This window comes from Engystomops pustulosus, chromosome 5, assembly GCF_040894005.1.
Source record: "Engystomops pustulosus chromosome 5, aEngPut4.maternal, whole genome shotgun sequence".
Classification (NCBI taxonomy): domain Eukaryota; kingdom Metazoa; phylum Chordata; class Amphibia; order Anura; family Leptodactylidae; genus Engystomops; species Engystomops pustulosus.
The window spans coordinates 87,252,279-87,280,192 of NC_092415.1; the positions used below are offsets into that span (position 1 = coordinate 87,252,279).

Sequence of the window (27,914 nt, forward strand, 5' to 3'; positions counted from 1 at the left end):
TCTATGTGAAATCTCATTCATTTACCAGAGAAGAGCCAGACTCAGAGGTTGGAGGGGGAGGGTAATTCTAGACACCTACCGTATACACTCGAGTATAAGCCGCCCCTTGTATAAGCCGAGACCCCTAATTTTACCACCAAAAACTGGGAAATACTATTGACTTGAGTATAAGCTGAGGGTGGGAAATGCATTGGTCCCACCCAGTAAATAGCCAGCAAGCCCCCAGGAGTATATAGTCAGCCAGCTCCCAGTAGTATACAGCCTGCCAGCCCCTAGTAGCATACAGCCACCAGCCCCCATGTAGCATACAGCCAGCCTGCCCCCAGTAGTATACATCCTGCCAGCCTTTAGTAGTATACAGCCTGCCAGCCCCTAGTAGTATACAGCCTGCCAGCCCCCATGTAGTATACAGCCTGCCAGCCCCCAGTAGTATACAGCCAGCCCCTAGTAGTATACAGCCTGCCAGCCCCCATGTAGTATACAGCCTGCCAGCCCCTAGTAGCATACAGTCTGCCAGCCCCCATGTAGTATACAGCCTGCCAACCCCCAGTAGTATACAGCCTGCCAGCCCCCAGTAGTATACAGCCTGCCAGCCCCCAGTAGTATACAGCCTGACAGCCCCCGGTAGTATACAGCCTACCAGCCCCCATGTAGTATACAGCCTGCCCCTAGTAGTACACAGCCTGTCCCTAGTAGTATACAGCCTGCCCCTAGTAGTATACAGCCTGTCCCTAGTAGTATACAGCCTGCCCCTAGTAGTATACAGCCTGTCCCTAGTAGTATACAGCTTGGCCCTAGTAGTATACAGCTTGCCCCTAGTAGTATACAGCCTGTCCCTAGTAGTATACAGCCTGTCCTTAGTAGTATACAGCCGGCCCCCACAGCACTTAAAAAAAATAAACTTAAATACTCACCCTCCGATGTCGGCTCGTCCGGTCTTATTTCTTCTCCCTGGCCATGTTTTCTTCTAGCAGGCGCATCTATGATGTGGCCTCTGCTGACGTCATAGTATGCGCGGCCAGGAAGAAAACATGGCCACATCCATGACAGAAGCAAGAAGAAAGAAGACGAGCCAACATCGGGGACATTGGCAAGCTGCGCTGACATCGGGGAGCCGCGCCGACATCGGAGGGTGAGTATTTAAGTTTATTTTTTTTTAAGTGGGTACATTTTTTTTTGTAATAGACTCATGTATAAGCTGAGGGGACATTTTTCAGCACATTTTTGGTGCTGAAAAACTCGGCTTATACACAAGTATATATATGGTATATCTTAAATTACATAGCAGTTACATTCATGGTTCTAGTATCAATTAACAATGTACATATTTTTGTTAATTTATTTAATAAGAATGGTCATAAGTATTCAAACTGTACACCATGTATGTGATTACATGAAATCGCAGCAGCCTCCATGGAGGATGGAGAGGAGTAGAAGTCCGTGGAGGCTGCTGTGACTTCATGTGGTCAGATACATACATGGGTTACAGTTTGCTATTGATAAGAGGCTAAAGGACCTGAGGTGATGTCACTCTGGTCACATGAAATGAACTGCTAAATAGTTAGGAGGCATAAGACATGAGGAGGAGTAGATTGGAGGGGCCAGCCGAGCAGGACACACCCGGTCTGATGCCAGGTAATATAAGATAAAAGGTGATTTATGTGGATGTAAGCTAAACAATTTTTATCTAAAAGAAGGGTGTCAGATAGTTTTTAGGGCTCTATAGGAACCTTTCACTGGGTGTATATGTGAAAATGTGGTGACAAGTTTCCTTTAACTGCAAGAAGGTTGGGATGTTCACAACTCTTCCTCGACCTGGCCATCCAGCCAAACTAAGCAAAAACCCCAAAATCACTGTGGCTGAGCTCCAGAGATGCAGTAGGGAGATGGGAGAAAGTTCCACCAAGTCAACTATGAGTGGTCTGATGAGACAAATATTGAACATTTTGGTGTTGATTCCAAGCAGTATGGTAGGAAAAACCATCCACTGCTCATTTCCCGCCAAATACAATCCTAACAGTGAACCATGGTGGTGGCAGCATCATGCTATGGGGTGTTTTTCAGCTGTGGGGACAGGACGAATACAGAGAAATCCTGGATGAAAACCTCTTCCAGAGTGCTCTGGACCTCAGACTGACCAGTCTGACAAGACAATGACTCTAAGCACACAGCTAAAATAACAAAGCAGTGGCTTCAGAATAATGCTGTGACCATCCTTGACTGGCCCAGCTACTCAATACTGAGCAAAGGGTCTGAATACTTATGACCAAATGATATTTAAGTTTTTCTTGTTTAATAAATTAGCAAAAATATATATATATTTCTGTCAAGATGGGGTTCGGAGTGTACATCAATGAACAAAAATAGGAACTTTATTGATCTTACCAATTGGTTGTAATGAAAAGCTAAAAACGTAAAGGGGTCTGACTACTTTCCGTACCCACTGTATTTTATTGAAAGATACAGCATGAGTACATTTTCTTAAAATGCTTTTGCAAACCTCAGTTCTCTCACCTAATTTGAATTTGTGTGGTGTCAGTTTTTCATGAATCCTCACAGAATGCCCATTCAGGCAGGACCTCATGTAGAATTAACCGCCAGTGCAGGTGGATGCTGGAGCCTCCTTTTGTATTTGGGTCGGCAGAGGGGCGGGGATTTCATCATACCCTGGCGCCCCATATGATATTCTGTGATAAATTCCCTCCTAGACTACCACATTTTACTGTTGCTATATGATATAGCAGGCAGATCAGCTATTATTTTTTGGTTTGCTTGCAAACATCCTTATAACAAACTTGTCCCCAGGAATGTAATTTTTAGCTAGTGAAAGGATCCAATAGGCTATGTTATGCTGATTTTAGAAATGCCTTTGTTGGCATTCTGAATCACATCAGTACAAACTGTATTTCACATTACTAGTGTGTGGTGAATCTGGGGGGAAGAGGGGCAACTGTGATGGCCTGTGTCTCTGTCTCCTCTCCTCCTCACTCATTCAGCTCCTTCTGCCCCTCTCCCCTTATTTCACCACCACATGCTGCATCTTCCTGTCATGTGCATTGAGCTGCCAGGGAAGGGACGAAGAAGAAAGAGTGGAAGAATGCAGGGGCGTAACTACAGTGGTAGCAGCCATAGCAGCTGCTATGGGGCCCGCAGAGTCAGGGGGCCCGTCATCTGACCTGGCACAAAAGAATGGGGGATGTGCACCATTATATACATATTATGCTGCACATTGTACAGTATAATATGTATATAACATATATGTCATGCATATATGCTGTATATATGTGTGTATCTGTGATGTCTATATGCTGTATGTGTGTATGGTGTATATATAGTGTATGTGTGTATCTGTATATGGCACTATATGTGTGTATGTGATGTTTATATGCTCTTTATGTGTGTATGTGTCTAAGAGTGCATACATTTGTGTGTATGAGTGAAGAACTGTATGTTTATGAAAAAAAACTGTATGTTTATGTATATAGGTATATAAATGTGTGTATATATGGGTGTAATGTGCACATTTTTAAAGGGGGGCCCATAAGTCTGCTATGGGGCCCTGCCTTTCCTAGTTACGCCACTGGAAGAATGCATCGGGGAGACCGAACCCCCCCTTTCTCCCACCAGGTCTTACCCACTGCTAGCAAGGAACCACGTAATGTGAGATAGTTTTATAAAGTACTAAAATTATTTTAAAATGCTGACAAAAGAAATTTTAACAATCAGCATCACGTAGGCTATTGGAACATGTCACCAGTTAAAAATGACATTCCTGGTGACAGGTTCATTTTTATCTCTTTACCGCACCTGGCGGTTTACTGGAGACTGTATGGGAATGGTTTTTTTAACCAAGTAAGCTACATTTGTTGATACTGTCTTTGTTTCGAATGTGTGTAATAATGATCCTTCATTCATAGACAAAGCCTACAGACACAGAAATGGAAGATACATTAGTTATCATTGAACCTCTCATTGGCATTAATGAAAGCAGGAAGTGTCCTCCATTTACACATCTTGCCCATAATTAGCTTTGCTTTCAGGATCAAAGCCTCAGCACTGAGAAATATTATTTCTCACAATAATATTTTCTTTAACAAAGTTAATGATGTGCACTGACTCCTTTCACAGTTAATCATAATTTTACTGGGTCCTTCATTCTGCACCGTCAACCTCCTGTGCTTACATGAATTATTTCTCAAACAGACTTAGGCTCCCCATCGGTGGCTTTAACCCCTTAAGGGCCAAGTCACATTAGGTCTTCTGGATCAAGCCCAAATTATTTAATCTGCCCTGTGTCACTATAAGAGGTTATTATTAGAGATGAGCGAGCACTAAAATGCTCGGGTACTCGTTATTCGAGACGAACTTTTCCCGATGCTCGAGTGCTCGTTTCGAGTAACGAGCCCCATTGAGGTCAATGGGAGACTCGAGCATTTTTCAAGGGGACCAAGGCTCTGCACAGGGAAGCTTGGCCAAACACCTGGGAACCTCAGAAAAGGATGGAAACACCACGGAAATGGACAGGAAACAGCAGGGGCAGCATGCATGGATGCCTCTGAGGCTGCTTAAATGCACCATTATGCCAAAATTATGGGCAACAGCATGGCCATGACAGAGTGACAGAATGAAGCTAGATAGCATCTAAAACATCCAATAATTGACCCTGACACTCTAGGGGACGGCATGCAGAGGCAGCGGCAGCAGCGGAAGGCTAGAGAGTGGCATGGCGACATACCCTAAATGGACTCAGGCTTCAAACCAATGGGTAGCAGAGAGGAACCAAAGGAGGTGAGCAAGAAGCGCTCAAATAATATCGGTACATGATAAAAGTTTGCCAGTATATTTTGTGGATTACACAGCAGGGTGGCGACAAAGTTAACATGGAAGCCATGAAAACAACCCAAAATTCTGCCTGACACAGCACGTTTGATAAGGCGGGCATGTATGGAGGCAGTGAACTAGTAGTAGATTAAAGGTGCTGCAGTTAAAACTATGTTAGTTGGTTCTTGGCATGGAGCTGGCGCTCCGCTGCCAGGCGAGCTTTCGCCAATCCAAGCCCCTGTCTCTAGGCTACTCCCCAAACAGCACTTCTAAGAACCTTTTGTATAAGATCAAGTGTAGTAGCGTTCTTATAAGTTTGGGATATGGCGGGTGAGGGGAATGTAAACAGATGCGCAAGAAGCGCTGAAATAATATCGGTAAATGGTAAAAGTTTGCCAGTGTATTTTGTGGATAACACAGCAGGGTGGCGACAAAGTTAACAACTTTGATGTGGAATCCATGAAAACAACCCAAATTTCGGCCTGACAAACCTCGTTTGATAAAGGGACGATGTATGGAGGCAGCTATATGGACGACTTTTGGAGGTAGCAATGGAGACAACGTGTGGAGGCTGCTATGGAGACAATTCAATTTGGATAGTGCCTGTATGTGGCAGTCCAAAAAATTTTTCAAACCAGAGGAGCAGGTAGGTGGCCCTCCAGAAAAATGGAATAGATTGAGTGCCTGTATGTGGCAGTCCAAAAAAGTTTTTAAACCAGAGGAGCAGGTAGGTGGCCCTCCAGAAAAATGGAATAGATTGAGTGCCTGTATGTGGCAGTCCAAAAAAGTTTTTAAACCAGAGGAGCAGGTAGGTGGCCCTCCAGAAAAATGGAATAGATTGAGTGCCTGTATGTGGCAGTCCAAAAAAGTTTTTAAACCAGAGGAGCAGGTAGGTGGCCCTCCAGAAAAATGGAATAGATTGAGTGCCTGTATGTGGCAGTCCAAAAAATTTTTCAAACCAGAGGAGCAGGTAGGTGGAGCTCCAGAAAAATTGAATAGATTGAGTGCCTGTATGTGGCACTCCCAAAAATTGTTTAAAACAGAGGACCGGGTCGGTGGCCCTCCAGAAAAATTAAATGCATAAAGTACTATAGGTAGAGCCAGTGGGCCCTGTCAAAAAATAGCCAGTTTCCTCTGCTTTACTGTACAAAGAGCAGGAGAAGGAGGAAAATGAGGAGGAGGAGGAGGAGTGGATAAATTATTCAGGTTGAGCTTCCTTCACCTGCTGGAGATTGGAAATTAGGAGAAATCCATGCTTTATTCATCTTGATAAGCGTCAGCCTGTCAGCGCTGTCAGTCGACAGGCGTGTACGCTTATCGGTGATGATGCCTCCAGCTGCACTGAAAACCCGCTCGGACAAGACGCTAGCGGCAGGGCAGGCAAGAACCTCCAAGGCGTACAGCGCCAGTTCGTGCCACATGTCCAGCTTTGAAACCCAGTAGTTGTAGGGAGCTGTGTGATCATTTAGGACGATGGTATGGTCAGCTACGTACTCCCTCACCATCTTTCTGTAAAGATCAGCCCTACTCTGCCGAGACTGGGGACAGGTGACAGTGTCTTGCTGGGGTGACATAAAGCTGGCAAAAGCCTTGTAAAGCGTACCCTTGCCAGTGCTGGACAAGCTGCCTGCTCGCCTACTCTCCCTCGCTACTTGTCCCGCAGAACTACGCACTCTGCCGCTAGCGCTGTCAGAAGGGAAATACTGTTTCAGCTTGTGCACCAGGGCCTGCTGGTATTCATGCATTCTCACACTCCTTTCCTCTCCAGGGATGAGAGTGGAAAGATTTTGCTTGTACCGTGGGTCCAGGAGAGTGAACACCCAGTAATCGGTGCTGGAATAAATTCTTTGAACGCGAGGGTCACGGGATAGGCAGCCTAGCATGAAATCTGCCATATGCGCCAGAGTACCAACGCGTAAGAATTCGCTCCCCTCACTGGCCTGACTGTCCATTTCCTCCTCCTCCAACTCCTCCAATTCCTCTTCTTCTGCCCATACACGCTCAACAGTGAAGGACTCAACAATGGTCCCCTCTTGTGTCTCGCCAACATTCTCCTCCTCTTCCTCCTCATCCTCCTCCACCTCCACCTCCTCCGATATGCGCTGAGAAACAGACCTAAGGGTGCTTTGGCTATCAACAAGGGAATCTTCTTCCCCCGTCTCTTGTGAGGAGCGCAAAGCTTCCGACTTCATGCTGACCAGAGAGATTTTCAACAGGCCAAGCAGCGGGATGGTGAGGCTGATGATGGCGGCATCGCCACTGACCATCTGTGTTGACTCCTCAAAGTTACTCAGCACCTGACAGATATCAGACATCCACGTCCACTCCTCATTGTAGACTTGAGGAAGCTGACTGACCTGACTACCAGTTCTGGTGGAAGTTGACATCTGGCAGTCTACAATCGCTCGGCGCTGCTGGTAAACTCTGGATAACATGGTCAGTGTTGAATTCCACCTCGTGGGCACGTCGCACAACAGTCGGTGAGCGGGCAGTTGGAGGCGGCGCTGCGCTGCCCTGAGAGTGGCAGCATCTGTGCTGGACTTCCTGAAATGTGCACAGATGCGGCGCACCTTCGTGAGCAAATCAGACAGATTGGGGTATGTCTTGAGGAAACGCTGAACTATCAGATTTAACACATGGGCCAGGCATGGCACATGTGTCAGTCTGCCGAGTTGCAGAGCCGCCACCAGGTTACGGCCGTTGTCACACACAACCATGCCTGGCTTCAGGTTCAGCGGTGCCAGCCACAGATCAGTCTGCGCTGTGATGCCCTGTAATAGTTCTTGGGCGGTGTGCCTTTTATCGCCTAGGCTCAGCAGTTTGAGCACTGCTGCTGTGCCTAGAGCTACCGACTGATGGCGCCATGCCCACGGATGGTCGTTCGGAGGAGGAGGTGGAGGAGGGGTGGGAGGAGGAGGAGGCATAGTAGGCCTCAAACACCTGGACCGAGGTAGGCCCCGCAATCCTTGGCGTCGGCAGTATATGACCAGCCGCAGGGTCACACTCGGTCCCAGCCTCCACCAAGTTAACCCAATGTGCCGTCAGCGATATATAGTGGCCCTGCCCGGCAGCACTCGTCCACGTGTCCGTGGTCAGGTGGACCTTGTCAGAAACGGCGTTGGTCAGGGCACGGATTATGTTGTCTGACACGTGCTGGTGCAGGGCTGGGACGGCACATCGGGAAAAGTAGTGGCGGCTGGGGACCGAATACCGAGGGGCGGCCGCCGCCATGAGGCTGCGAAAGGCCTCGGTCTCTACTAGCCTATAGGGCAGCATCTCCAGGCTTAGCAATCTGGAGATGTGCACATTAAGGGCTTGGGCGTGCGGGTGGGTTGCACTATATTTGCGTTTCCGCTCCAGCGTCTGGGGTATGGAGAGCTGAACGCTGGTGGATGCTGTGGAGGAAAGTGGAGGCGACGATGGGGTTTTTGTGGCAGGGTCCTGGGCAGGGGGCTGACTATCAGCTGACACAGGGGAAGGAGCAGTGGTGTGCACGGCCGGAGGTGAACGCGCTTGTTGCCACTGAGTGGGGTGTTTAGCATTCATATGCCTGCGCATACTGGTGGTAGTTAAGCTATTAGTGGTGGAACCCCTGCTGATCCTGGTTTGGCAAATGTGGCACACCACAGTCCGTCGGTCATCCGGTGTTTCCTTAAAGAACCTCCAGACTTCTGAAAATCTAGCCCGCGCCGCAGGAGCCCTCGCCACGGGAGCTTCACTAGTTGACACATTTGGCGCTGATGTACCAGCTCTGGCCCTGCCTCTCCGTCTGGCCCCACCACTGCCTCTTCCAACCTGTTCTGGTCGAGGACTCTCCTCCGTCTCAGAAGCACTGTGTTCACCCGGCCTCTCAACCCAGCTTGGGTCTGTCACCTCATCATCCTCCGATCCCTCAGTCTGCTCCCCCCTCGGACTTCCTGCCCTGACAACAACTTCCCCACTGTCTGACAACCGTGTCTCCTCATCGTCGGACACCTCTTTACACACTTCTTCCAGTACATCAACAAGGTCATCATCACCCACAGACTGCGACTGGTGGAAAACCTGGGCATCGGAAAATTGCTCATCAGCAACCGGACAAGTGGTTTGTGACTGTGGGAAGGGTCCAGAAAACAGTTCCTCAGAGTATGCCGGTTCAAATGGCAAATTTTGCTCGGAGGGGGCAGACGGGGGGGAGGAGGCTGAGGTGCAGGAGCTGGAGGAGTGCCGATTTCGGTGACATGGGTGGACTGCGTGGAAGACTGACTGGTGGACAAATTGCTCGAAGCATTGTCGGCAATCCACGACATCACCTGTTCGCACTGTTCTGGCCTCAACAGTGCTCTACCACGAGTCCCAGTAACTTCAGACATGAACCTAGGGAGTGTAGCTCTGCGGCGTTCCCCTGCTCCCTCATAAGCAGGTGGTGTCTCACCCCGCCCAGGACCACGGCCTCTGACCCCTGCAGTAGTTGGACGCCCACGTCCCCGCCCTCGTCCTCTACCCCTAGCCCTCGGGTTAAACATTTTGAAAATGAGAGTTATAACTTGAATTTTTTTTTTAACTTTTTTTTTTTTTTTTGTGTTTTTTAGTTTTTAAAACCAAACGATGCTATCCTATTGCTATGGCTATTTTATAGCCAAGTATTACAGCACACTACTATGCCAGATGAGATGACGCTGAGTTATGAAAAAAATAAACGTAAAATAAAAAAGGAAATGGCAGACTGTGCCTAATTGAAATACAACCCCGGGCCCTAATAAATTTTCCCACTTCGGTCTTTGCAATGGATATGTGCGTCACTAAGCGCAAAACACAGTGGTCGCAAGTCTGACTCCAAATTGCTCACAATTTGCTAGTAGATGCACTGCAACAACTACAGCCACCAGCAGATCAACCAGAAATCAAATATATATAACGCTACTGTAGGCGTAATTAAGCCGTTTGTATTCTCCTATGGCTATTTTCTAGCCAAGTATTACAGCACACTACTATGCCAGATGAGATGACGCTGAGTTATGAAAAAAATAAACGTAAAATAAAAAAGGAAATGGCAGACTGTGCCTAATTGAAATACAACCCCGGGCCCTAATAAATTTTCCCACTTCGGTCTTTGCGATGGATATGTGCGTCACTAAAACACAGTGGTCGCAAGTCTGACTCCAAATTGCTCACAATTTACTAGTAGATGCACTGCAACAACTACAGCCACCAGCAGATCAACCAGAAATCAAATATATATAACGCTACTGTAGGCGTAATTAAGCCGTTTGTATTCTCCTATGGCTATTTTCTAGCCAAGTATTACAGCACACTACTATGCCAGATGAGATGACGCTGAGTTATGAAAAAAATAAACGTAAAATAAAAAAGGAAATGGCAGACTGTGCCTAATTGAAATACAACCCCGGGCCCTAATAAATTTTCCCACTTCGGTCTTTGCGATGGATATGTGCATCACTAAAACACAGTGGTCGCAAGTCTGACTCCAAATTGCTCACAATTTACTAGTAGATGCACTGCAACAACTACAGCCACCAGCAGATCAACCAGAAATCAAATATATATAACGCTACTGTAGGCGTAATTAAGCCGTTTGTATTCTCCTATGGCTATTTTCTAGCCAAGTATTACAGCACACTACTATGCCAGATGAGATGACGCTGAGTTATGAAAAAAATAAACGTAAAATAAAAAAGGAAATGGCAGACTGTGCCTAATTGAAATACAACCCCGGGCCCTAATAAATTTTCCCACTTCGGTCTTTGCGATGGATATGTGCGTCACTAAAACACAGTGGTCGCAAGTCTGACTCCAAATTGCTCACAATTTGCTAGTAGATGCACTGCAACAACTACAGCCACCAGCAGATCAACCAGAAATCAAATATATATAACGCTACTGTAGGCGTAATTAAGCCGTTTGTATTCTCCTATGGCTATTTTCTAGCCAAGTATTACAGCACACTACTATGCAAGATGAGATGACACTGAGTTATTAAAACAATAAACGTAAAATAAAAAGAAACTGGCAGACTGTGCCTAATTCTACTCAAACCCCTAATAAATTTTCCCACTTTGGTGTTTGAGGTGGATATGTGTGTCACTAAGAGCTAAACACAACGGTAGCAAGTCCCCCTGCAAATTCCTCACAATATGGTACTAGCTGCAAATAAAAAAAAAAAAAAATTATAACGTTATTGTAGCCCTAAGAAGGGCTGTTGGGTTCTTTTAGAATCACTCCTGCCTAACAGTAAGCTAATAGAACACCCTAACGCTTTCCCTGACCAGCAGCAGCTCTCTCCCTAGCGGCATCCAGACAGAGAATGATCCGAGCAGCGCGGGCAGCGGCTAGTCTATCCCAGGGTCACCTGATCTGGCCAGCCAACCACTGCTATCTACGTGTAAGGGTACCACGTCATGCTGGGTGGAGTGCAGAGTCTCCTGGCTTGTGATTGGCTCTGTTTCTGGCCGCCAAAAAGCAAAACGGCGGGAGCTGCCATTTTCTCGAGCGGGCGAAATACTCGTCCGAGCAACGAGCAGTTACGAGTACGCTAATGCTCGATCGAGCATCAAGCTCGGACGAGTATGTTCGCTCATCTCTAGTTATTATCTTTAACATATCCAGGTAATTTTGAGTTTGTTTTCTCATCACACATTGTACTTCAAATTAGTGGAAATATCTGGATGATATATTTTGCGTTTAATTTTGAAAACATTGAAATTTGGCAAATTGAAAAAAAAAATTCTCAATTTTCTAAGTTCTAAATTCTTTGCTTTTCAAGTAGATAGTTATAGCACCCAAATAACTTTGTAAATAACATTTCCCAAATGTCTGCATTATATTGGCATGGCTTTTTATGCATCCTCTAATTATTTGAGGCTAATATTGGGCTTAGGATTGTTGGTGCATTTGTTAACATTTTTATGAAAATTGCCAAAACCCATATTTACAGGCACCTGCTCAGTTTTCAAGTGACTTTGAGAGGCCTAATAGTAGTAAAGCCACGTAAGTTGCCCCATTGTAGAAACTACACCCATCAATGTATGAGAAACCAAATTTTAAAAGTTTTTAATTCTTTAGGTGTTTTACAGGGGTAAAAATAAAATTGAGGTGGAAATTACAGTTTGAACAATGCACGGATTAAAAATTCACAATGGATTAAATGACAAAAAGCTCCACAAAGTTTGATACCCAATTTCTGGCAAGTATGCCAATACCCCATATATCTTGGTTAACTGTTAAATGAGCACATGGACAGGCATAAAATGAAAAGAGCAACATTCAGAGCAGAGTTGTGTTGTACAGGCTATAAAATGTTTATTTTTTTGTAACGTCGACATATAGGGGCCTATTTTTTCTGTTATGATATTCACTTTTCAAGTATATCATTTTCAATAGCTACCGTAATTGCTAAGATTTTATTAACTCTTTCTTGTTGGGGATAAGAAAATCATGAAATCTTGTTTAGGGTTTTAGTTTTTTCTTTGTAGGCAGTTCACTATACCATAAAAATAATATGTTATCTTTATTCTATAGGGAGCCACAAATATAGAGGCATAACATTTTTATTTTTTATATAAGGATTAGAGATGAGCGAGCACTAAAATGCTCGGGTACTCGTTATTCGAGACAAACTTTTCCCGATGCTCGAGTGCTCGTCTCGAATAACGACCAAGGGGACCAAGGATGGAAACACCACGGAAATGGACAGGAAACAGCAGGGGCAGCATGCATGGATGCCTCTGAGGCTGCTTAATCGCACCATTATGCCAAAATTATGGGCAACAGCATGGCCATGACAGAGTGACCGAATGAGGCTAGATAGCATCTAAAACATGCAATAATTGACCCTGACACTATAGGGGACGGCATGCAGAGGCAGCGGCAGCAGTGGCAGGCTAGAGAGTCTCATGGTGACATACCCTAAATGGACTCAGGTTTCACCAAAGGAGGTGAAATGATTTCCTATGTGAACAAAAGGTTGAAGGTATATTTAGTCGATAACACAGCATGGTGGCGACATAGTGACCAAGTTCCATAACGTATCTGGTGAAACACCCGAAAAATGAGCCTGACACAGCTCTTTTGATAAGGGGACGACATGTGGAGGCAGCCATGGAGACAACTTCCATGATTAAGAGCGACAGTATGGGGCATTCATATTGCGCTGCTATGATTGCAACTTCAGGTCTCCAGCATGGCGGCGACAGATGGGCCGAGTTCCACTATGTATCTGGTGAAACACCTGAAAATTCTGCCTGACACAGCTCGTTTGATAAGGGGATGATGTGCTGCATATGCTCTCGTGCTCCAGCGTCTGGGGTATAGAGAGTTGAAATGAGACATTGGTGGACGCTGTGGAGGATCGTGGAGGCAAAATGGACAGGAAACAGCAGGGGCAGCATGCATGGATGCCTCTAAGGCTGCCTAATCTTGGGATGGAGCTGGCGGTCCACCGCCAGGCGAGCTTTCGCCTGTCCAAGCCCCTGTCTCTCGGCTCCTCCCCACCCAAAATGGGCCTGGGGGCCAGAAGCGTTTACTTTGAAAAAATTATAATTTTCAAAGCAGGCCGGGTCGTTTGAATATTTCACCTAGGAATAATGGAATAGCATAGTGGTTCTATTTTTAATTGTTTTTACGGAAATGGTTCCATGATTAAGAGCTACAGTATGGGGCATCCATATTGCGCTGCTATGATTGCAACTTCAGGTCTCCAGCATGGCGGCGACAGATGGGCCGCGTTCCACTATGTATCTGGTGAAACACCTGAAAATTCTGCCTGACACAGCTCGTTTGATAAGGGGACGATGTATGGAAGCAGTGAACTAGTAGTAGATTAAAGGTGCTGCAGTTAAAACTATGTTAGTTGGATCTTGAGATGGAGCTGGCGCTCCGCTGCCAGGCGAGCTTTCGCCAATCCAAGCCCCTGTCTCTAGGCTACTCCCCAAACAGCACTTCTAAGAACCTTTTGTATAAGATCAAGTGTAGTAGCGTTCTTATAAGTTTAGGATATGGCGGGTGAGGGGAATGTAAACAGATACGCAAGAAGCGCTGAAATAATATTGGTAAATGATAAAAGTTTGCCAGTATATTTTGTGGATTACACAGCAGGGTGGCGACAAAGTTAACAAGTTTGATGTGGAAGCCATGAAAACAACCCAAAATTCTGCCCGACACAGCTCGTTTGATAAGGGGACGATGTATGGAGGCAGTGAACTAGTAGTAGATTAAAGGTGCTGCAGTTAAAACTATGTTAGTTGGATCTTGAGATGGAGCTGGCGCTCCGCAGCCAGGCGAGCTTTCGCCAATCCAAGCCCCTGTCTCTAGGCTACTCCCCAAACAGCACTTCTAAGAACCTTTTGTATAAGATCAAGTGTAGTAGCGTTCTTATAAGTTTAGGATATGGCGGGTGAGGGGAATGTAAACAGATGCGCAAGAAGCGCTGAAATAATATCGGTAAATGATAAAAGTTTGCCAGTATATTTTGTGGATTACACAGCAGGGTGGCGACAAAGTTAACAAGTTTGATGTGGAATGCCCTGTAATAGCTCTTGGGCGGTGTGCCTTTTATCGCCTAGGCTCAGCAGTTTGAGCACCGCCTGCTGTCGCTTAGCGACGGCACTGCTGCTGTGCCTAGAGCTACCGACTGATGGCGCCATGCCCACGGATGGTAATTCGGAGGAGGAGGAGGTGGAGGAGGGGTGGGAGGAGGAAGAGGTATAGTAGGCCTTTGAGACCTGGACCGAGGTAGGCCCCGCAATCCTCGGCGTCGGCAGTATATGACCAGCCCCAGGGTCAGACTCGGTCCCAGCCTCCACCAAGTTAAGTGTAGTAGCGTTCTTATAAGTTTGGGATATGGCGGGTGAGGGGAATGTAAACAGATGCGCAAGAAGCGCTGAAATAATATCCGTAAATGGTAAAAGTTTGGCAGTATATTTTGTGGATTACACAGCAGTGTAATCAACAGATGCGCAAGAAGCGCTGAAATAATATCGGTAAATGATAAAAGTTTGCCAGTATATTTTGTGGATAACACAGCAGGGTGGCGACAAAGTTAACAACTTTGATGTGGAATCCATGAAAACAACCCAAATTTCTGCCTGACACACCTCGTTTGATAAGGGGACGATGTATGGAGGCAGCTATATGGACGACTTTTGGAGGTAGCAATGGAGACAACGTGTGGAGGCTGCTATGGAGACAATTTAATTTGGATAGTGCCTGTATGTGGCAGTCCAAAAAAGTTTTCAAACCAGAGGAGCAGGTAGGTGGCCCTCCAGAAAAATGAAATAGATTGAGTGCCTGTATGTGGCAGTGCAAAAAAGTTTTCAAACCAGAGGAGCAGGTAGGTGGCCCTCCAGAAAAATTAAATGCATAAAGTACTATAGCTAGAGCCAGTGGGCCCTGTCAAAAAATAGCCAGTTTCCTCTGCTTTACTGTACAAAGAGGAGGAGAAGGAGGAAAATGAGGAGGAGGAGGAGTGGATAAATTATTCAGGTTGAGCTTCCTTCACCTGGTGGAGATTGGAAATTATGAGAAATCCAGGCTTTATTCATCTTAATAAGCGTCAGCCTGTCAGCGCTGTCAGTCGACAGGCGTGTACGCTTATCGGTGATGATGCCACCAGCTGCACTGAAAACCCGCTCGGACAAGACGCAAGCGGCAGGGCAGGCAAGAACCTCCAAGGCGTACAGCGCCAGTTCGTGCCACATGTCCAGCTTTGAAACCCAGTAGTTGTAGGGAGCTGTGTGATCATTTAGGACGATGGTATGGTCAGCTACGTACTCCCTCACCATCTTTCTGTAAAGATCAGCCCTACTCTGCCGAGACTGGGGACAGGTGACAGTGTCTTGCTGGGGTGACATAAAGCTGGCAAAAGCCTTGTAAAGCGTACCCTTGCCAGTGCTGGACAAGCTGCCTGCTCGCCTACTCTCCCTCGCTACTTGTCCCGCAGAACTACGCACTCTGCCGCTAGCGCTGTCAGAAGGGAAATACTGTTTCAGCTTGTGCACCAGGGCCTGCTGGTATTCATGCATTCTCACACTCCTTTCCTCTCCAGGGATGAGAGTGGAAAGATTTTGCTTGTACCGTGGGTCCAGGAGAGTGAACACCCAGTAATCGGTGCTGGAATAAATTCTTTGAACGCGAGGGTCACGGGATAGGCAGCCTAGCATGAAATCTGCCATGAGTCCCAATGCGCAAGAATTCACTCCCCTCACTGGCCTGACTGCCCATTTCCTCCTCCTCCAACTCCTCCAACTCCTCTTCTTCTGCCCATACACGCTGAACAGTGAAGGACTGAACAATGGTCCCCTCTTGTGTCTCGCCAACATTCTCCTCCTCTTCCTCCTCATCCTCCTCCACCTCCTCCGATATGCGCTGAGAAACAGACCTAAGGGTGCTTTGGCTATCAACAAGGGAATCTTCTTCCCCCGTCTCTTGTGACGAGCACAAAGCTTCCGACTTCATGCTGATCAGAGAGTTTTTCAACAGGCCAAGCAGCGGGATGGTGAGGCTGATGATGGCGGCATCGCCACTGACCATCTGTGTTGACTCCTCGAAGTTACTCAGCACCTGACAGATATCAGACATCCACGTCCACTCCTCATTGTAGACTTGAGGAAGCTGACTGACCTGACTACCAGTTCTGGTGGAAGTTGACATCTGGCAGTCTACAATCGCTCTGCGCTGCTGGTAAACTCTGGATAACATGGTTAATGTTGAATTCCACCTCGTGGGCACGTCGCACAACAGTCGGTGAGCGGGCAGTTGGAGGCGGCGCTGCGCTGCCCTGAGAGTGGCAGCATCTGTGCTGGACTTCCTGAAATGCGCACAGATGCGGCGCACCTTCGTGAGCAAATCAGACAGATTGGGGTATGTCTTGAGGAAACGCTGAACTATCAGATTTAACACATGGGCCAGGCATGGCACATGTGTCAGTCTGCCGAGTTGCAGAACCGCCACCAGGTTACGGCCGTTGTCACACACAACCATGCCTGGCTTCAGGTTCAGCGGTGCCAGCCACAGATCAGTCTGCGCCGTGATGCCCTGTAATAGTTCTTGGGCGGTGTGCCTTTTATCGCCTAGGCTCAGCAGTTTGAGCACCGCCTGCTGTCGCTTAGCGACAGCACTGCTGCTGTGCCTAGAGCTAGCGACTGATGGCGCCATGCCCACGGATGGTAGTTCGGAGGAGGAGGTGGAGGAGGGGTGGGAGGAGGAGGAGGCATAGTAGGCCTTTGAGACCTGGACCGAGGTAGGCCCCGCAATCCTCGGCGTCGGCAGTATATGACCAGCCGCAGGGTCAGACTCGGTCCCAGCCTCCACCAAGTTAACCCAATGTGCCGTCAGCGATACATAGTGGCCCTGCCCGGCAGCACTCGTCCACGTGTCCGTGGTCAGGTGGACCTTGTCAGAAACGGCGTTGGTCAGGGCACGGATGATGTTGTCTGACACGTGCTGGTGCAGGGCTGGGACGGCACATCGGGAAAAGTAGTGGCGGCTGGGGACCGAATACCGAGGGGCGGCCGCCGCCATGAGGTTGCAAAAGGCCTCGGTCTCTACTAGCCTATAGGGCAGCATCTCCAGGCTAAGCAATCTGGAGATGTGGACATTAAGGGCTTGGGCGTGCGGGTGGGTTGCACTATATTTCCGTTTCCGCTCCAGCGTCTGGGGTATGGAGAGCTTAACGCTGGTGGATGCTGTGGAGGATCGTGGAGGCGACGATGGGCTTTTTGTGCCAGGGTCCTGGGCAGGGGGCTGACTATCAGCTGACACAGGGGAAGGAGCAGTGGTGTGCACGGCCGGAGGTGAACGGGCTTGGTGCCACTGAGTGGGGTGTTTAGCATTCATATGCCTGCGCATACTGGTGGTAGTTAAGCTAGTAGTGGTGGAACCCCTGCTGATCCTGGTTTGGCAAAGGTTGCACACCACAGTCCGTCGGTCATCCGGTGTTTCCTTAAAGAACCTCCAGACTTCTGAAAATCTAGCCACGGGAGCTTCACTACGTGACACATTTGGCGCTGATGCACCTGCTCTGGCCCTGCCTCTCCGTTTGGCCCCACCACTGCCTCTTCCAACCTGTTCTGGTCGAGGACTCTCCTCTGTCTCAGAAGCACTGTGTTCACCCGGCCTCTCAACCCAGCTTGGGTCTGTCAACTCATCATCCTCCGATCCCTCAGTCTGCTTCCCCCCTCGGACTTCCTGCCCTGACAACAACTTCACCACTGTCTGACAACCGTGTCTCCTCATCGTCGGACACCTCTTTACACACTTCTTCCACTACGTCAAGAAGGTCATCATCACCCACAGACTGCGACTGGTGGAAAACCTGGGCATCGGAAAATTGCTTAGCAGCAACCGGACAAGTGGTTTGTGACTGTGGGAAGGGTCCAGAAAACAGTTCCTCAGAGTATGCCGGTTTAAATGCCAAATTTTCCTGGGAGGGGGCAGACTGGGGGGGAGGAGGCTGAGGTGCAGGAGCTGGAGGAATGCCGATTTCGGTGACATGGGTGGACTGCGTGGAAGACTGACTGGTGGACAAATTGCTCGAAGCATTGTCGGCAATCCACGACATCACCTGTTTGCACTGTTCTGGCCTCAACAGTGCTCTACCACGAGTCCCAGTAACTTCAGACATGAACCTAGGGAGTGTAGCTCTGCAGCGTTCCCCTGCTCCCTCATCAGCAGGTGGTGTCTCACCCCGCCCAGGACCACGGCCTCTGACCCCTGCAGTAGTTGGACGCCCACGTCCCCGCCCTCGTCCTCTACCCCTAGCCCCCGGGTTAAACATTTTGAAAATGAAAGTTATAACTTTAATTTTTTTTTAACTTTTTTTGGTGTTTTTTTGTGTTTTTTAGTTTTTAAAACCAAACGATGCTATCCTATTGCTATGGCTATTTTCTAGCCAAGTATGAAAGCACACTGCTATGCCAGATGAGATGACGCTGAGTTATGAAAAAATAAACGTAAAATAAAAAGTAAATGGCAGACTGTGCCTAATTGAAATCAAACCCCTAATAAATTTTCCCACTTCGGTCTTTGCGATGGATATGTGCGTCACTAAGCGCTAAACACAACGGTCGCAAGTCTCACTACAAATTCCTCACAATATGGTAGTAGATGCACTGCAGCAAGGACAGCCACCAGCAGATCAACCAGAAATAAAATATATAACGCTATTGTAGGCCTAAGTAAGCCGTTTGGATTCTCCTATGGCTATTTTCTAGCCAAGTATGAAAGGACACTGCTATGCCAGATGAGATGACGCTGAGTTATGAAAAAATAAACGTAAAATAAAAAGTAAATGGCAGACTGTTCCTAATTGAAATCAAACCCCTAATAAATTTTCCCACTTCGGTCTTTGCGATGGATATGTGCATCACTAAGCGCTAAACACAACGGTCGCAAGTCTCACTACAAATTCCTCACAATATGGTAGTAGATGCACTACAGCAAGGACAGCCACCAGCAGATCAACCAGAAATAAAATATATATAACGCTATTGTAGGCCTAAGTAAGCCGTTTGGATTCTCCTATGGCTATTTTCTAGCCAAGTATGAAAGCACACTGCTATGCCAGATGAGATGACGCTGAGTTATGAAAAAATAAACGTAAAATAAAAAGTAAATGGCAGACTGTGCCTAATTGAAATCAAACCCCTAATAAATTTTCCCACTTCGGTCTTTGCGATGGATATGTGCGTCACTAAGCGCTAAACACAACGGTCGCAAGTCCCACTACAAATTCCTCACAATATGGTAGTAGATGCACTGCAGCAAGGACAGCCACCAGCAGATCAACCAGAAATAAAATATATATAACGCTATTGTAGGCCTAAGTAAGCCGTTTGGATTCTCCTATGGCTATTTTCTAGCCAAGTATGAAAGCACACTGCTATGCCAGATGAGATGACGCTGAGTTATGAAAAAATAAACGTAAAATAAAAAGTAAATGGCAGACTGTGCCTAATTGAAATCAAACCCCTAATAAATTTTCCCACTTCGGTCTTTGCGATGGATATGTGCGTCACTAAGCGCTAAACACAACGGTCGCAAGTCTCACTACAAATTCCTCACAATATGGTAGTAGATGCACTGCAGCAAGGACAGCCACCAGCAGATCAACCAGAAATAAAATATATAATGCTATTGTAGGCCTAAGTAAGCCGTTTGGATTCTCCTATGGCTATTTTCTAGCCAAGTATGAAAGCACACTGCTATGCCAGATGAGATGACGCTGAGTTATGAAAAAATAAACGTAAAATAAAAAGTAAATGGCAGACTGTGCCTAATTGAAATCAAACCCCTAATAAATTTTCCCACTTTGGTGTTTGAGGTGGATATGTGTGTCACTAAGAGCTAAACACAACGGTAGCAAGTCCCCCTGCAAATTCCTCACAATATGGTACTAGCTGCAAATAAAAAAAAAAAAAAGTATAACGTTATTGTAGCCCTAAGAAGGGCTGTTGGGTTGTTGTAGAATCACTCCTGCCTAACAGTAAGCTAATAGAACAGCCTAACGCTTTCCCTGACCAGCAGCAGCTCTCTCCCTAGCGGCATCCAGACACAGAATGATCCGAGCAGCGCGGGCAGCGGCTAGTCTATCCCAGGGTCACCTGATCTGGCCAGCCAACCACTGCTATCGACGTGTAAGGGTACCACGTCATGCTGGGTGGAGTGCAGAGTCTCCTGGCTTGTGATTGGCTCTGTTTCTGGCCGCCAAAAAGCAAAACGGCGGGAGCTGCCATTTTCTCGAGCGGGCAAAGTATTCGTCCGAGCAACGAGCAGTCTCGAGTACGCTAATGCTCGAACGAGCATCAAGCTCGGACGAGTATGTTCGCTCATCTCTAGGTGATACCCAATAATTAACTTTTGATTTTTATATGTGATTGGGCATTAAGGGATCTTTATTCATTTATTTTATTATTTTTTATTTACACTTTTTTTAAAATTTTCATATTATCTGTTTTACTTTTTCCCAGTATAGGACATGAACAAGTGATCATTTGATCACTTCTTCAATGTAATATACTGCAATACTATGCAATGTATTGCAGTATATTACCTTAGTCAGCCCATGCATTATGCATTCTGCATAGACTCACAGGGACTGTGTTAGATCATGCTAAAAGCATGATCTAACAGGCAGCTACTGCCGGCAGCCCTGGGGACCTTCGTAGGCCCCCAGGGCTGCCATGAAAGTGGTCAGAACCTCAGTTTCTTGCACGAAGGATGCCAACATGCCGGGTGAGTACCCAGTCCTGCTCTATAGACGCCATGGTCACCATGATCCCAGCTGTTAGTGCGGGAGCTCAGCTTTCACATGCTGCCAAGTACCCGCAGTGAATGCATGGGCTCTGCTACTGAGCCCGGGCAATCACTGAGATGTATAAGTACTTCTGGATGTGGCAACAGACCACATTTCCCCATGTACATGTACGTCCTAATGCACCAAGGGGTTAATAGCATGTTCACCCCTAACATTCCTATCACTCAGAATTTGGTTCAAAAGTACAGTGCAATGCATCTGAATGGCTTCTATCAAAATGATGTACCTATGTTGCTGAAGGATTGAAAAGGAACCATTGACCATCAGTCAAGCATGTTAGAGATACATTTTTGTCTGTAAATACAGGTGGTCCCCTACTTAAGAACACTCGACTTACATACGACCCCTAGTTACAAACTGACCTCTGGATATTGGTAATTTACTGTACTTTAGTCCTAGGCTACAATGATCAGCTGTAACAGTTATCACAGGTGTCTGTAATGAAGCTTTATTGTTAATCCTGGTTCTTATGACAACCCAACATTTTTAAAATCCAATTGTCACAGAGACCAAAAAAGTTCTGTCTGGGATTACAATGATAAAATATACAGTTCCGACTTACATACAAATTCAACTTAAGAACAAACCTACAGACCCTATCTTGTATGTAACCCGGGAACTGCCTATATATAACAATATATGGAAATGGCTGTTTTAATGAGAACATCATAAAGGATTATAACCTTAATATATCATGTACCTTAATCATCTCTGAATGTTACATTTTTTACAGCAAAGTAATGACTACAAGCCACTACCACAAGAACCAAGACCAAAAATGAAGACAGAAATTGGGTTAGATACTGAATTATCCAAAGAGAGTCCATCTAAGCTTTGTCAATCTCGATGGTAAAACTATAGATGAAATCTGATTTGTTTACAATTTAGGCTTAAAATTGTCACCATTTAAAAACCTTGTGCCAACATGCAAGTTTACTGGTTGAGGCTAAAAAGTATTATATTCATTCAGTGTTTGTGGCCAGAGTCACTAGATATGGATGCCACATGCTTGACAAGCTGGGTTTTCATTATTAAGGAGCTGGTAAATTCCCTTTAAATAGGTATCTTTTGCTGGAGCAAGCTGGTGTATACATTTTCCATTATTTCAGCATGTGGGGAGAGGTTTTTATAGCTACAATACATAAAGTTTTGGAATTTGCAGCAATTTGCAGTGTGTCAGCAGGGGGAGGGGGAGGGAGGGGGTCAGTGTGTCCGCGGGGGGGGGGGGGGTCAGTGTGTCCGCAGGGGGTGGTCAGTGTGTCCGCAGGGGGAGGGTGGAGGGAGGTGGTCCGTGTGTCTGCAGGGGGTGGGGGGGGGTCAGTGTGTCTGCAGGGGGAGGGAGGGGGTCAGTGTGTCCACAAGGGGGAGGGGGGGTCAGTGTGCCCGCAAAGCTAGGGAGGGGGTCAGTGTGTCTGCGGGGGGGGGGGGGGGGAGGGAGGGTTGTCAGTGTGACCGCAGGGGGAAGGCGGTGCAAGTGTGTCCGCAAGGGAGGGGGGGACAGTGTGGCCGCAGGACGGCGGCCCATGAAGGGGCCCACAAAGGCTCTGTCGCCCAGGGGCCCACTTAAACCTGGAGCCGGCCCTGAGTCTGATGCTTGTGTAGTTTAAGTCTGTCTAGCCTTACTTTGCACCCCAAACTCAATTTAAGTCTACTTTCAACATGGGTGAGGACACAGCAGTGCGCTGGAGAGTGCTTCTCACCCCTCCCATCTCCATAACGATGCATGGCACATGCCCGTATGTACACATTCTATTCTATGTCCAACTGGTTGTATTTACCACTATGGGTAAGATTGTGTGACTTTTCGATGTTACTTCTGTAACACATTTGAGGGTATAGGTAGGGTTATTATTCCTGATAACCAAGCACTTGCTTTTCACTTGAATGATTATTAGACTCTGCCCTAGGTGTTTTGTGGCAACATTGAGGAGATTTTTCGATATTAAAGTATAACCTATGTAGTGATTTCTGGCTGGACCATATTTATGGAATTTTCCGGAACCCTGTATTTAGAACATACAAAAATATGCTTTGTTGTTGTTTCTCAATAAAGTTATGTATTGACATTTTACATCATATTGAGCCAAGTGTGCTCATGTTTTCCTTGGGGTTGATAGTCTATTTGTCATGGGTGCTCCCGCGACCCATACCATGGTTCGCGGGCTCACCCGGGCCTCCTGGTGCCTGTGGACGCAACGCCTGTGCTGCTTACCCGTCCCCACTCCGGATACCTGTCCTCGGCTCGTGTGTGCGCGTCCCCATCTCCTGGGGCGCGCACGCTGTCTTCAGGAACTTTAAAGGGCTGGCGTGCCGCTAATTGGCGCTGCCCATTTCCCAGAAGGCTATTTAAATCTGCCTCTCCCATCACACCCTGCCGGATCTCCATGCCTTGTGTCTTAGAGAAAGCTGTGTCTGATGCCCTGCGCATTTATTGATTATTTCCCAATGTGACCCCAGTTCCGCTCCTGACTACGCTCCTCCACTGCCAGCCTTGACCTATTGCTACGTCCCCAACTCTGTTACCGTGCTGCCCGTCCTGCCTGTCCCCAACTACGAGATTGCCTACCATTCCTGCACCTCGACGTTAGCTGCCACCGTGGACAAGTCATGCCTGTGGAACAACCTGGTGGTACCACGCCACAGCAAAACCATCCTGCTTTGCGGCGGGCTCTGGTGAAGACTGAGTGCCACTTAAACTGCGGTCCCAGATGTTGGCTTGTGTCATCGACCGCAATGGTTCAGAGGATCCACTAACTCCAATCCTGACACTATTTATCAGGTGGTTTTGTTTTTTATATAATTGGGGGGACTTTTGTGGTGAAGGCCTGGTCCATATATGTTGTTGTTCTTTTGGAATGATTTGGGTTTTAATTTCACAATACTGTCAATTTTGCCATTTATTTACCTCTGGTACAAAAAGATTATGGATGGTAAATAAACGGTAATACAACTTAACATAACGGACAACAGTGTCTGTTACAGTAACATTTAGATGTCATCTATAGATGTCTCATTTCTACCTACCTATCAATCTCACTTTTCTATGTATGTATGTATGTATGTATATATCTTTTCCATACATCATCTATATATCTATATATTAACTATTTCTATCTATCTATATATTGCTATTTCTTTATCTAAAATAACTGTAAAAACTGACACTTACTATCCCTCCCCATTGACTTTGATGTAAAAGATAACTTAATGTCATCCGTTATGGTCAGTTAGGCATCATCTATTGAGGAATCAGTTTTTTTTCAGATGAAAAGTACTTCAAGCTCATAATTTTTGCGGATACGTTCAATTTCAGTTTTTTACTTTTTAAGTGGAAGGTAGAAACCAAAAAGCTGACGGTAGTGTGAAGTTAGCCTAGCCTGTGTAAACTGTAGCTCAAATCTAAACCTGCATCTAAATAGTGTAATTTTAAAATTCTGCCACATAGAGAGCAGGTGAATCATGAGTCTCTTAATAATTTAGGTGCATTGTACTCTGGTGCAGAGAAAGTGAATAGGGGCTTAGGAAAGACTAGCCTTGATACATAAGAAATTATTTATTTATGAAGTCTCAGCGCCACAATATTTGTCCTTTTTCGACAATCATGCCTTTTCTTTTTTTTGGATTCACAAGTTGGGTGCAAATTTGAAATACCAACACTTTTCCTGCTCTTCTAGTTTCCTGACACTGTTTTTGGCGCACACTTAGAGCTGCAAAAAGCTGGCATATGTAGTTCTATTTCACCATCATCAATATGGGACTAATGATTTCCACAAAAACCAGCCATACACCCGGCACAAAAAACTAAACACAAACCATTGTTTGAGACAAAAAGGTGGGGGTAGGCCACAGCTTTATTCTTAATATTATACATACTATACTATACTATAACTGACTTTCCAGATCCGCCTCCCCGGGGGTATGTCTTAGTTGGTCCGTCAGGTGATTTGCACTAAAACCTCAAAAGGGTCAAAGATTCCCCATAAGCCAAGCTGTGACTACCAACAACAACATTTCATAGAATACAAAATTCGGTAATAGAAATTTGAATTACAAAATTAGGTAATACAAATTAGGAGATACAAAATTAAGGAGGGTAGGTGGGGGTTACTTGAGCGCGGAGCAGTCCAAAGAGGCTGGGCTAGCTTCACGCTCGAGAATAAATATCCAGGGCAACCACCTCCCAGTGGCCAGCCTAACTTTGACCGGCCACGTGATGCCGGGTGGAGTAACGAGCAGGAGGGGCCGCGGCTCTTAAAGGTAAAAAGCATGGCCAGGTCAGAGTGCTACAAGTCTATCTTCAATCCTGGAATATACATGCACCATTTCTATTAAATGAAACCATTCGGTTTAATGAGTAGGGTTTTTAAAGGGAATCTGTTATTAGTTTTAACCATACAAAGCTGAAGATAGTATTAGGAAATCATCCTTGAGAGCTGGGTAACCATACATTTTTGTGTGTTGTTAGAAGCAGCAGGGTTGTGAAAAATGTATTTAAATTCCAGTATTGTAGCTGGACTTGTAGCACTGGTGAGTGAGATCTCTTCACTGAATAGAGCACAGCCTCTCCCATCTGCTATGAGCCACTAATGTATTAAACTTTTGTTCTAATACTACAGCAGTTAATCAAGCAGGAGGGGCTGTGCTGTGTTCAGTGAAAAGATATCATGCCAGTGCACGTATTCTGAATCCTGATATAATCTTTAAAGGGAACTTGTCACCAGGTTTAATCTTCTCAGGTAGAGTATGAATTATCTAAATTCCCTATTTTATGTAAAATCTCACATGTTTACATATAACAATCTCCCCCATTAGTCAGGAAAATATAACTATTCTTATCCCATTTTCCCATGAGATGAGTCAAGTTTAGTGGTTGCAGGGGTAGTGTTACTTCAGTTGGTCATATAATACAGAATATATATAATATAGAAGGTTCTTTAATACCTAGAAACAAGAATTTTAAAAATAAGAGAAAAGTCATATTTGCCTGACTTAGGGAGGCATTTTTTATAGGTAAACGGGTGAGATTTCTCATAAAAGAGGGAATTCTAGAAAGGAAATTTCATACCCTACCTGAGTGGGCTAGTAGTTTACAGTGGTAAAACCTGATGGTAGGTTCTCTTTAAATATAAATCCATTTATCACACACAAATGTATGATTACACACAGGGGCGTCGCTAGGCACGAGCCCCGGATCTTTTGGCCTGTGCCCCGGATCAGCGGGACTCTTGTCCCACTATCCGTGTCCTCACCCCTCTTTCACTTCTATCTGCGTCCCTTCCGGCAAGTGCTGCAGTGGAGAACGGAACCATAAGCTCCGTCCTTCACTACAAATAGCAGGAGACACGGTGACATCATTAAACCCCATCTCCTGCTTCTACCAGCTGTACGATCCCGTACAGTGAGAAGAGGAGAGAAGATAGAAGAAGTTGTTAGGGGGCCCCAATTTGCTTGGGGGACAGGGGCTGGGGGACATTAAATAACCGGGGGAATCATTTCTGGAAAGCTATGGGGACATTAATTTGATTTATGTGGGTATATGGACCATTTCTCAAGGGGGGGGGAATATTAATTTATGTGGGGATATTATCCATTGTTGCGGGGAATCCATTACTGGGGAGCTAATGGGAACATCCCTTGCTGGGGCTGGGGAGGCTGTGGATGACATGTATTGCTTGGGAGGTAATGGAAAGGTAATGACATCCATTGCTTGGGAGAGTGTGGGCGACATCCATTGCTCTGGGGGGCTGGGGTGGAATATTAATTTCTGGGGGGACTGAACATGACATACATTGATGGGGAGCTAATGAGAACATTAATTTCTGGGGGGATTTGTGGGATACATCAATTGCTTGGAGTGGGGGGGCATCAATTGCTGGGTGTCTTTGGGTCACATGCATTGCTGGGGATGGGGACAACCATTTTTGAGGGGTATCCATTGTTGGGGTTTTGGGAGGGATATCCTTTCTTGAAGGAGTACATCAATTGCTGGGGGGCTTTGGGGGACACCAACTACTGGGAGGGGATGGGAGGGCATCAATTTGTGTGAAGCACAGGAGGGACATCCATTGTCGTGGGGGCTACAGAGAACATTAATTTCTGGGTGGCTTTGGGGAACATCAATTTCTTTGGGGATTGTTATTTGCCCATTATATATAACATTATATACTGGAGGTTTGTGGGGGACATTACTGAATGGGGTCTGTGGGGACATCCCTTATTGGTGAGACTTATTTCATGTGCTAGAATTATTCAGTGTTTGGGGGCATTATTTAGTGTGGGAATTATTCAGTGGCTCCAAATTAGATAATTAGAAAGGGTCACTTTGCAGGGGCATTATCAGAGGCGACTGGTATTATGTGCATTATTACATGTTAGGCAATGTTTAGGGAACATTACCAGGTGGGTGGCACAATGAGGGTGTAATGTAACGTATGGGGCCAATGTATTGTGGAGGGTCAGTTATTGTGGGGGCTAAAATGGGGATAGTGTAGTATGTGTAAACTAGAATATTTTAGGCTTATAAATTGTGTATTCCGTGTAGTCTTCTTACAGTATTTGGAAGTAGAGTGTTAGAGGTAGCAGCAGGATAACCGTGTTATGGGACCAAGATATAGGAACAATGAAGAACATAAGATGTCTGTGTGGTAAACTTTACAGGGAGGACACGTGGCTGAAGAGGAGACATGGTGATGCTGGGGCTAATGGAGAAGATAGAGGACAACTACAGTCCGAGGACACATCACCTGCAGGCAATGGATGGAATAAGTAGGGATTTCTCCTGAAT

General features: G+C 46.2%; 1 long non-coding RNA gene across 1 annotated transcript; it reads left to right on the forward strand.

The window, feature by feature from the left end:
- The first annotated feature begins 1,062 nt into the window (after window positions 1-1,062).
- LOC140134075 (uncharacterized) lies at window positions 1,063-27,889 on the forward strand. Its single transcript, XR_011856069.1, has 3 exons — window positions 1,063-1,132; window positions 21,864-21,979; window positions 27,788-27,889. It is a non-coding gene; the product is annotated as an uncharacterized lncRNA (long non-coding RNA).
- Window positions 27,890-27,914: the final 25 nt, after the last annotated feature.